The sequence below is a fragment of the Lissotriton helveticus genome, chromosome 1_1 (genome assembly GCF_964261635.1).
Source record: "Lissotriton helveticus chromosome 1_1, aLisHel1.1, whole genome shotgun sequence".
In the NCBI taxonomy this organism is placed as follows: Eukaryota; Metazoa; Chordata; class Amphibia; order Caudata; family Salamandridae; genus Lissotriton; species Lissotriton helveticus.
In genome coordinates, this window is record NC_136057.1 from 385791354 (window position 1) to 385803475 (window position 12122).

At 42.4% G+C, this 12122-nt stretch overlaps 1 protein-coding gene across 1 annotated transcript in view; it reads right to left on the reverse strand.

Annotated features, from left to right (window-relative positions):
- IQSEC3 (IQ motif and Sec7 domain ArfGEF 3) overlaps positions 1-12122 on the reverse strand; it is a 382113-nt gene that overhangs the window by 324996 nt on the left and 44995 nt on the right. The gene's annotated exons all lie outside the window — the stretch shown is intronic.

Here is a 12122-nt window from a genome sequence, read left to right on the forward strand (position 1 = left end):
AAATGACTTTCTTTCACTAGCTGGACCTTTACTGTGAGGTTGAGCATGACCCCTGTATCCTTAGCAGAAGGTGTCCAGTGCAGAATTACATGTTTTAAATTGGCCATCCAATGGAGAGGAAAGAGCAGTTTTATTTACTCAGTCCGGCATATCTAAAAATCACCAACCATAGGTATTCCGTAATGCTGCCTTGTTTGATGAGGTCTTCTGGGGTTTTGAGATGTATTGTGACAAAAGTTCCTGGATGGGGTCTTTAACCCTTCTTGTGGCATGATTGATTTGCGGATTGTTGTTGTTGGCTCTAAAGAGCAACCACTGCCTCCATAGTAGGGGAGAGGGTTGTTAGATAGGATTTTTTAGGGGTTCCAGTATGCCACTACAGGTTCATTCTTACATTTGCAGAGCTCTTACTCTTGTTTGAAGCTGCTATTCTTTATTCGTCTGTTGCTGGCAATGCTTTTGGTACCAGCAGATGGTCCTCATCCATGTCTGATGCTGTTTTTCTTACATTCATGAGCCATTTGTTACTTGATATTTGCAACTGGGTTTCCTCCAAGATTGGGTCCATCAGTGTATTGCGAGTATTGAAAATCTTTTTAGCGCATTACCGATAAAGACGCAGGAGTTGCTCGTGTTGTGTGCTCAGATACTAGCCGAGGTCCAATATGAGTTATAATAACAAGGACCATCTCTCTCTGTTTTATAGTGTTTACACTCCCTGTTGAATTGTAGGGTGTCTGAGAGTGGGGGCAGGGCTAACATGATCCTGCTTCTAGTGCGACCTTAGGATGGGATACGGAGGTGCTCGTCCACATCTGAATGTCTGAGTGGAATGATGCTGCTGTACAGTTTATGCATGGAATGGGACACCCATGCCCTCATTTAACGTTAGAAAAAATAGAGGTTTTATATGGCAATAGGAAGAAAAATTGCATGTAGGCTTCACACTTTTCCCTTTTATTTTGGCTTTGACTGCAGTGGCAACGTAACCTCAGGGAATGCATTAAACGATACAGACATTAAGTGGCCATTATGCGGTGATACTGTATTGAATGTGCAGTGAAATGACAGTTCTTCAGACTGCAATTTTATCAGAGCATTCACCTTCTGCCAGTTTAAGGCTTGAGGGATTCATTGACTTCTGCCCTGGCAGCATATTATTTTTTACTACCACTCTAAGGTGGGGGGTTTAATGAAAAGAACCATTTGATGGGGCATAGCATTATTATAATATTTTAACTGATCTGTGGCATGTATTCCGGGGGTTGACCAAAGTACCACAGACCAGACCATCCAACACCAGAGGGTATACACAACTGTAGTTGATGCATGACTGGTCCATTACATTTTCCAGATGTGAGAAGAGGGTCAGGTAAGTGCTTTGTCTCCTATGAGTTGCAGCCACAATGCCAATTACGGATTTTTAAAATATTTGTTATGGTATTTTACAATTAGAAAAGTACATTTGTCAAGACCATCTGTGGATCATCCTCTTCCATAATATAACCATGTTGGATATTTCACTGTGCATCAGTCAAGGACAAGGAAAATAAAATGAAATAACAAAAAGGTAGAAATACAACAACGATAGTGTGAAGTTTTCCTAGGTCTAGAATATAACTTTCTGATAGGACCAGCAGGATTCTCACACCAATCACTGCTATAGGAAAATGCCTTTCAGGGATGAAAGGACTATCCTATTCCCATATTTTTATTAGCACCAAGTTCACCCTTATCACAAGAAATGGTCATCATCTGTCAGAAAGTGGATGGGGTTCAAAAACGTCCTGCTCAACAACTCCTTCTGTATGGTGCTCTGCTAGCCATTTGTCGTAATCAAGACTCTTGAAATCAAACAAGGTTCTTGATTGCGGCGCAGTGGTTAGGCTGCATCACAGTACTACCATCAGTGGTGGTAGTAGGCTCAAGAATGCAGTTCCCAAAGGAAGAGGTCATAAGCCCTAATGCAAACCAAGAAAATGTCTCTCCTGCCCATTCATGTCGCTGTAAATTACATCCATACTTGGAATGTGAAAGGTCCCCCATATCCCTTGGCCTGGTGCCACTGCACCTACGTCAGTTTGAAATGTACTACCTAGAATGTCAGGTCAGGCCTACTGTCGTGAATATTATGTAATTTCTCTTCTGGGCATTCCCCTTCTTGAGTTGTATGGTGAATCAATCAATCAAGAGTCAATACATGTCATTGTTAGAATGCACATTTTTATGATATTTTGCTGTTTTGCAATAGTTATCATGTTGACTTGAACATATTCACAGTATTTGATCTAAGCAATGAATGTTCTGTTTCAAATTATTTGGTATTGATTTTTTAAGAGTTTCTAGAAGATTGATCATTTAGGGGCTGCTTTAGATTTTGGTCGCAGGTGTACTCTGCTGCAACGGCATATGAGTATCGTCTCCGCCAAATTGAGAACCTGTCTGCCTCATGGGTAGACCTTCAGTATGTCAGCACCGGAAACTACGCCATCAGGCCATCTGAGGTGTGGCCATTTGACTGCCTGTCTGATTTATAGTGGGGAGTCAAATTGCCAGTTTCACTATCCTTCACCACTGGGTAAAGTCTGGGGCTATGGGCAGTGAAACTGTAAAGTTACCTCTACACCATGGCAGACATCTCTCATGGTTTTGGGTCATTCGTTTTTTAATTTTTAAAAACAAAATCGTGTGTTCACATTTTAATTTTGAAAATACAAAGATATGTTAAAGATTTAACGGACAGTATCGTCTTGTTGAGAGAGCCATCTGTCAAACTGTTAATGCAATGACAGGAACTGCAGTGACAGCAGTTCCTGCCAATGTTAAGAGATGTCCAGTAGGCTAGGGACCATCTCTAAATTTGGCAGGTGGAGCACCCTCAGTATGGGAGAAGAAAATTAATCCACCATGCCGACAGTTTCACCTCCATCTGCCAAACTCTAAATAAGGCCCTAAGGGGCTCATTACGATGGCGGGCGAACATTAATCCGCCCGCCATTGTTGCGGTGCTGGGACCACCCGCAAGATGTGCGGCGGTCCCACCACTGCAATTAGGATGCGCTTGCCATACTGGCGGTCGCATTCAGGGCATTTAACATTGCGGACGGTGCTGCTGGCTGCAGCACCGTACACAATGCTAAAATGCCATGCTGTGCTGTGCATTTCCTTGAACTACGTGGCAGGCACAACGCGGTGCCTGCCAAGCAGTGCAAGGAAATGCACCCCCACAACACAGCGGGGACCAGCATTGGGCCCCCGAATCCTGCCTCCGCCTGTGTTTTAGTGGTGGGATGACCGCCGCGAAAAGACAGGCGGAAAAGGATATCCTAATCCCTATGGCGGTGCCTGCAAGGAACCATGGCAATGCTGGCCTGTGTTTTGGTTCCGCAAGGTGGGCGGAAAAGGACCGCCTTGCGGACCCGTTGGCTATCCACTGGGGACAGATTGGGATTCCCACCGCCATCCTAATTCGGCGATGGGAATATCCTGTGTGATGGCCGAAGGAGCGCCACCGCCGGCACAGCAGTGGCGGTCCTTCCGCCATCCTAATGACCCCCTAATTGTCTTGTGTATAGTTGTTCTTCAAATGAACACAGTCTTGCAGAATGAAAATAAGTGAAAGGGCATCTGGTCACTCAGATAAATATTTATGTTTAGTGTTTCAATAACAGTGAAATAATGTTATCAAAGGTGAATACAAACAGTGAGGGGCTAGAGAGGAATCTTCATGCCAGGTGACAATGGAACAGGGCATGCAGAACATATCACTGATTCTGACTAAAGCGTACTGGAAAGAGAGACACCTAGCCTTTTCTTGCTGAACTTATCAGTGCAGCTGGCCTCGCATGACAAGAATAGTAGGCCATGCTGTTAGATCGATCACAAGTTGTACTGTTCAAACAGGTATGCAGTTGTGAATTATCTCTGAAGCACAAAATAGGTTTTTATTTTCTGCTGTGTTAGAATTAGATTAGTACTTCTAAGTAGCAGATTGATCCAGTACAGGGGAGAAGTGATACTGGAGAAAAATCTACTTCTATTCCTGTAAATGAATCGGATAATAATGCAACTGTGGATTGTATGACTTTGGGGGGAGTGGAGGATAATTCTATTCACATAGAGCTTTTAAATTTAGATGTTAACATGTCCGTAATTAGTGACAAAATGCCTATCGTCAATCATGATAGGGATAGGGAAACCTACTATATCGCTAGCTGGAATATTGCAGGGGTGATGGCCAAGGTGGAAAAACTGGGATGGAAAGACTTCATTGATTTATTTGATATCATCTGCCTACAAGAAACTTGGTGTAAAAATTTTAAAGGCATTGATGGTTTTGTAACATACGAGCTTTCCGCCGTGGCTTCACCACATGGTAGATCCAAAGGAGGGTTGCTAGTGTTGATCTCTGTCAAATTACCATTTTTAGTGAAAAAATATGTAAAAGTAGGGGTCCATTCACAAATTCTATGGCTATCACAAGAAGCGGGTAGAAATATACTTTTGATTAATTTCTACAATAACATATTTGATGGCACTAGGCATATAGTCATTAATGAGTTAGATAATGCTGTGTGTAATATTGTGAAAAATTTTAATGGTGTTTTCTGATATATTTTTGTGGGGGATTTTAACGTAGCGGTTTGCCCTTTGTCGTCCCAGAAATTATGTGGTGTGTATAATTATTCAGGGGAGGCCGAGGCTCATTTTCCTCATCATATATATGGTGAAACTCTGAATAATTTTTTAATAGATCATGACATGGAAATCATGGAAAATGCAAAAAATGATCTAGGAGAAAGTATGCCAACGTTCAAAGGGAGGGGGGCAAACACGGTCATTGATTTTATATGCATGTCTTCTAACCTAATCCCCATGTGCTCTGAGCCCAAGGTGGTTGATGTAATGCTTAGTGACCACAATTGTTTAATCACCGAAACTAGAATTTGGAAACCTCCCAAGATTACCAATATGGGTACTGTCGCTGTCAACATCGAGCCCCATAGGGTAAATGGTGTTAGGTTGAGGTGGAAAGGAGAAAATGCCGTTGTAACATCAGATTCCATCATTAGTAGTTGCTTGATGGATATTTCGGCAATTCTCGAACAAGAGGAAACAGTGGGTGCCAGTATTGTTCACTTTGATAGTATTAACTCAACCATCAATAAGATGTTCACAAAAAAGATAGGGCACAAGGCTAAATTGAACAGGGGGTGGTTTGACCATGCTTGCTCGGAAGCCCGGAGAAATCTTAAAGAAGGTTTAGCAGTTAAACCGAGAGACAAGAGTCTAGTGATCCGACTTAGGCAGGATTTTAATCAAGTCCTGAAACGCAGAAAGGTGGAATTACAACAGGAAGCATGGGACAAGTTAAGCCAAGCCGCAGAATTAAAAGATTGCACTTTGTTTTGGTCTACGGTTAATAGCCCATTCCTCAAGGACGAGAAAGCTCCTGAGCTCACATCCAATGTGAGCATGGAGCTATGGATCCAGCATTTTTCTAATATATTTGATTCCAGTAAAAGACTAGTTTATGCTGAAAATGACTGGCCTATCGTTGCTTTAAATATCACTGTGAACGAGGTCATGGCCAGCATAAAAGCTAGTAAGGGAGGGAAGGCACAAGGCCCTGATGGGGTACCCATAGACGTATATAAGACTGCCCCGGAGATCTGGGGGCCACTGCTGGTCAAGATTTTTAATACAGCAGTTAGTTCTAAAATACCTTCTACCTGGGTAGAATCAATAATTATCCCTATCTATAAAAAAGGAGACCGGGGCGATGCAAAAAATTATCGTCCAATATCCCTACTGGACTCATCGGTTAAAGTTATGAGCCGGGTCCTTTTAGTAAGATTAGAGGAATGGGCAGAGTCTAATGAGATTTTAACTAACAGTCAGTTTGGGTTCAGAAAAGGACGTGGCACAATCGAGCAGTGTCTGAATTTGGAACTTTTGGTTGGAAAATATACCCAGGCTCAGAAAGGGTCTCTATATCTTTGCTTTGCTGACCTAAGCAGTGCTTTCGATATGGTAGACCATGCTATACTATGGGCTAAACTGATCGAAATAGGAGCCCCCGCTGGTATAGTTTATTTTTTGGCCCGCTTGTATGCAAAACTTAGTACCAGTGTTCGGTATGGACCAAATGGGGAATGTACGAGTAGATTTGACATTGGGAGAGGAATCAGGCAGGGGTGCGTTTTAGCACCCCTACTTTTTACACTCTTCATCAACGAGGTGGATTCAGTCCTGAAGACAGTTAAGGCTGACGCACCTAGAGTTAACAACCTGAACATCCCGGTGTTACTCTACGCGGACGACGCTGTGTTGCTGTCCAGGACCCCGTTGGGTCTTCAACGCCTGATAGATAAGTTTGTGCACTTCATCAAAAACAGGAAGTTGGTGATTAACAGGTCTAAAACCTATGTGATGGAGTGTAGGTCAGGTCGAGCCAAACCGAAAGTTAATTCTCACTATTATATCGAAGGCGAACAAGTTTTAAAAGTTGATAATTTCTGCTATCTAGGCATTAACTTCTCAAAAAATGGTAGCTGGGATACTGAACATAAAGCAGTTAAAACCAAGATGATTAGGAGTGCCAACGGGGTTTTTGTATTTGCCAGGAAGTTGGGGAACAGACGCATCTTGGATATGTTAAAAATCTTTCAATCCAGATACTTATCTGCTGCCCTGTATGGTGCAGGAGTTTGGGGTGTGACATCAGCCGGGTGCCTCCAGGTGGAGGAGAACAATTTTCTGAAAAGGCTCCTGTGCTTACCCAAATCTACCTCTAACATCTTGGCTCATAAAGAAACAGGGATCCCCTTTTTGAGTGATCTAATTTTGTTAAGACCCCTATTATTGTGGCGCTCCATCTGGCTGAATGAAGGTACCTCATTGAATAGAGCCATCATAGAGGATTGCCTTTCTTTGGACCAGCACCTGATGATCCCGTGGATCAAATATAACATTGATAATTTTCAAAATGTTTTTGGTTTCAATGTGTTTAATGATCGGTATTGCGCCTCTGTTATCTCCAAGTCTACCTTGAAAACGGTGTTTTTGAATTTTTGTGAGGAGAAGCGTGCTTTAGTAGAACTAAATCAATTCACTTGTAAACTGTACAATAGCTTGAATGAGTTCACTGGATTTCATCCATACTTGAAAGAGGTGACCAGAGCCTCGCACCAGTTTGTACTAACCAGAATAAGGATGGGAACTGCACACTATCTGGTTGCGTGCCCAATTGTAAAAGTACGTCCCACTGGTCCATGTGCTTGTGACAACAAATCAGAACAGAGCACTATGCACTTTATCTTGTCTTGCCAATTGTACAGTGAATTACGGAAATTCTATCTCAAGCCCATCCTAATAAGATTTGGAGTAAGAACAATCATGGACTCTATGAAACTGCTTTTTAATTTGCATCATCCGGACATTTGCTTCTTCACAGCTACCTTTGTACTTAAGGCCATAAGTGCTAGGAAAAGCATGTGCTTTTAATCATTCTTAATTATTTATTCCATCCCGCACTGGAGAATTAATGTATCATGTGTTTATGTTTTTATCTTATTGTGAAATGTATGTATGAAATTGTTTGTGCTTTTATGGACATGTTTTTTTTTAATGATCCGAATAAAGCTTTATGAAATGAAATGAAATGGGATAGCATTTCTACAAATAGATAACAGCAATTTTGTTGACAGTTTCTTTTTATTCACACTTTTAGTAAACATGGCTCCTGCCATTTTTCCCATCTTTTTTGTAGTTACAATCCATAATGTGTGAGCCAGAATGGAGGTTTGATTTTTTTAAGTAAGTGTTTAAAATATATTCCTCTTTTTCTAGTGCTCATAAATCTATTTTTCATTATCGAAAGAGGGCTTGGGGTTCCCCTAACTATCCTTGTATTATCTTATGGAATAGATTGTTACCTGAAACACATCTAGATATTGTTCAGTGGGTTGTGGGGTGGTTGCAGTACAACTGGTTTTCTGTCTCAAGTTGACACATTGAATCCTTGGCGACAGGTAGTCTCTGCATTCTAGAACAATCTAAAAAATGTATCACTAGCACCAAATTACAAATTACCCACTCTCTTTCACACCTAAGTTTACAGAAAGTTCAGCTGAGGCTTCAGAGATGGAGAACTAGACAGAGCATACGGCGATAACACCCTGATCTCATCCAATCTCGGAAGCTAAGCAGGTTCGGGCCTGGTTGGTACTTGGATGGGAGAACAAGAGAGGGACAGAGAGAGAGAGAGAAGGAGCAAGAGAAAGAGTGTTTTGGCGTGTTTCTTTTGTTAAAATCTTAAATACCTGTGATTTCGAAGATAATACCTCACAACCTTGTACTTTTCACCTTCTCTCCCTGTACTTATTTACATATATATATCGATGTATTAATCCCATATGGGTATATAAGAAAGATAGAAGGGATCATGCACATTTATTCCAAGGGTTTGCAATCGAAAATAAAGTTAGACATTTGTCAGGCTGTGAATGTGACTAGTTAAACAGCTAGAACAGCTCACATTTGAAGTCAGGAGCCTCCCTCTAAATTCAGGAAAACTTGGTTTGTACAAGAGGAGGAGGCAAGGGAAGGGGGTGCATGCTACTTTAGAAAAGTTGTGGTGCTGCTGGAAAGACACTTACACTACTGACTTGCTATTATACGGCCAGAAAACTGTAGAGAGAAGCCAAAACCCCTGCAGTACTACATCACTGCCAAAAACCTCTAGAAGAAAGCCTATATTCATGGCCAGTGCTCCTATTAAAAGACGCAAGGTGTTAAGCAAATGGCCCTAAGATTTGCCTTTTCCGATGATGAAAGTGAGTGCTACAGTGGTAACCTGCTAATTTGCCAAAAGCGCTGAAAATCCTTGACACATTCAAGGAGGTTAAAAATCCCCTTTTTTTTAAAACTCCCTTTTTTTCGCGTGCTTTTATTGCAATAAATCGTTTTTAGCAACAGTTCGAGAACAACATTACTAAACCCTTTTGGTCTGTAAATCCTTTTTAAAAAAATGTATACCAAAATGCTGATATACCAGGACTCCATAAAATTATTTCACTAAAGTAGGAGCAAATGATGCCCCAAAAAAAGGAGCCTGACTGCTTAGCATAACTGACATTCTCATTTTCACGTTGCTCTTTAGGCAAATGAAACATTCCTATACCAGTTTCCCTTTGCCCCATCCGTAAGGCATCATAGACATGGCATTAATTTTCAACATGGCACCCGTGTGTAAAGCACCACTACCACGCCAGTTGCCTCATTACCCTATATGGGGAGGAACATTACGATGTTAGTTTCCACATCACCATTTACATAGAGAAGAACTGCAGGCCACCTTACACATTACGCCATATGCTTATAAATGGAATGTTGAGTGTTCCATTGAAGACAGTTGAGTGGCAGAATACCTTCTGCTCCAACATTCTAATTCTTGTCTTTCTATTGGACTAGGCCTGGGTGTGAAATTCTGCTCCGCTCGTGGAGTTTGAAGAGTTTTTCCCACACCGCACTCCACTTAGCACGAGGATTCCACGTAGTGAAGCAGAGTTTTTTCATTGTTTGCACCTCCCAATACAGAGTCAGCCTTACTAGAAGTGTCTGAGTCAGTTCGCGAGTGTGTGGATAGGGGAGAGGAGGCCATGTTGGTCCTCCTCGACCTATCCGCAGCATTCGACACCATCTCGCCTGATATCCTGCTGGTTCGCCTTCGTGAGGTGGGCATAGGAGGGATCCCGCTGGCCTGGGTGAAATCCTTCTTGACGGATAGAACTCAACAGGTGTTCCTCAGGCCATTTGTCTCCACGGAGAAACCATTGACATGGGGTGTTCCGCAGGGATCTGCTCTCAGCCCTCTTCTATTTAATGTGTACCTGACGCCGTAGGCGAAAGTGGTTGAATCCTGGGGCATCAGAGTGGTCTTTTATGCTGATGATACTCAGCTTGTGTTCTCTTTCAAAGACCACTCTGAAAGTTCCTTGGCTAATTTCCGCCATTGCCTGGTGAACATCGCCTCCTGGATGTCCTCTAACAATTTAAAATTGAACACTGATAAGACGGAGGTCTTATTTTTTAACCAGAAATCTCCAATTCCTGCTAATGTTTGGTGGCCGTCTGAACTCAACCCCCCCCACCCCCGGCACCAGTTCAAGCTGCCCGTAATTTGGGTTTCCAATTTGATACAGCTTTATCCTGTAAAACTCAAATCAATAAAGTTTCAGCATCTTGCTTTGGAAAGCTTCGAATGATTAAAAAAATTATCCCTTTTCTTCCACTTGAGTCATATAGGACGGTAGTCCATGCCCTCATAACGTCCCATTTGGACTACGCAAATAGTCTGTATGTAGGAGCCCCGGCGTATGTCATTAACCGTCTTCAGACAGTGCAGAACTCAGCGGCCAGGCTGATCTGTAATATTCCTTATCGCCACTCCATTTCACCTTATTTGGCCAAACTGCACTGGCTACCAGTGAGATACCGTATACAGTTCAAGGCCCTGGTCCTTGCCTTTAGAGCTCTTAATGGACGAGGCCCTGCTTACTTGAGGCACAGACTTAAGATTACACAAGCGACACGTGACCTCAAATCTAATCACCTCCATCCAATGTATGCCCCACGATTCCGTCTTGCATGCACTGGAGGCCGAGCCTTTGCTGTGGCCACTTCCAAACTCTGGAATCAACTACCGATGGAACTCAGATTTCTCACATCAGAGCCTTTGTTTCGGAGGAAACTTAAGGCCTGGCTCTTTTCTCTGATCTAGCCCTCACTGAACTTCTCTGGCTGCCGCATGTCTACAGCGCCGGGACACCCCCATTGGGGGTAGCTGAGAGCTTTACAAACTTCTAAATAAATAAAATAAATAAATATTAAGTTGGCATGCGGGGAAAATTGTACTCCAGGCCCCCTCCCGGCAACATTTCTAAATGCGGATAGTCGTGCATGCCCGCTACCGCTCACATCGAGAAAACTACATTCACGTTGAGGAAGCTGCTGCTCGAATAGAACATATAGTCAAGCAGCAGAAAGAAGCAGCACCCTCTTGAGCTTCGCATGGTGCAGTTCGCACTGGTTTTCCAGTGCATAACAAACATCCGGCACCAAAAATCAGCATGAACGGTGCGGCTGAACACACTCCTCCGCTTGCAGCTGACTTTTTGGGTCATTTTGTTGAGTCAAAAACTGCGCCAAGCCTATGTTTGACTCCGGCTATACCAGTTGTTAGAGGTCCTAAGCCTTGTATAGGCCCTGCCTGCAGTTCAGGCCTATATCTCAAGTTCTAGTGCCATGACTTTTCGGAAGCAGGTTATAATTTTGACATTTTGCTTGATTGCACATTCAGTAAAAAGTGTGTCTACCTGGCTTTACACATTGTTTTGAATGCATGCCCTGTGATCCAAGCCTCATTATTAACAAGGTAAACTCCCTAAAAGTCATGTAGAACGTTACACCACATAGGTCTCTGAAAATGTGCCCTTCCAATTAGTATTGTGACAGCTGGGTTGACTTCTTGTAATACTGCTATCTGTAATGGAAACTAGAGGTATCTGTCCATGAAATCTGCGTTGTACTTTGTGATCAATGTACCAATGCTCTTTTCTGGGTAGTGCGCTACATAAAAATGCAAATTTGTGGACACACTATTTAAAGCCCTTTTTCGCTGCCTTGTGATTTGGCTTCTTTATGCCAGGAAATATAGCACACTGTATCTCATCTCGCTTCAACCAGGTAAGATTATGCAGTCTACAGCTGCATATGGAAAAGGTTGAACTGATTATTCTACAGCTCCCTCGATTCAATTTCTTATTCAACAATCTTGATTTCAGCTGACATTTTCTTATCTGCTCAGAGTGTCTGTGAAATGTGTGATTTGTTCCCTTCTGTGCAGTGTGGAGAGCATTCTACCCACTGTTCACATCACTCTCGTACCACATTATTATATATATATATATACCTTCAGTCACCATCGTACTGTTCTCACCACTAATCTGGGATAACCAGTGTATGATGTCACAATGGACTCAAAACCCAAGCTGGGTTTTGAGTCCATTGTGTCCATCCTTTCTATATGCCCATTTATTCTTAGAGATGCATATCTGGGT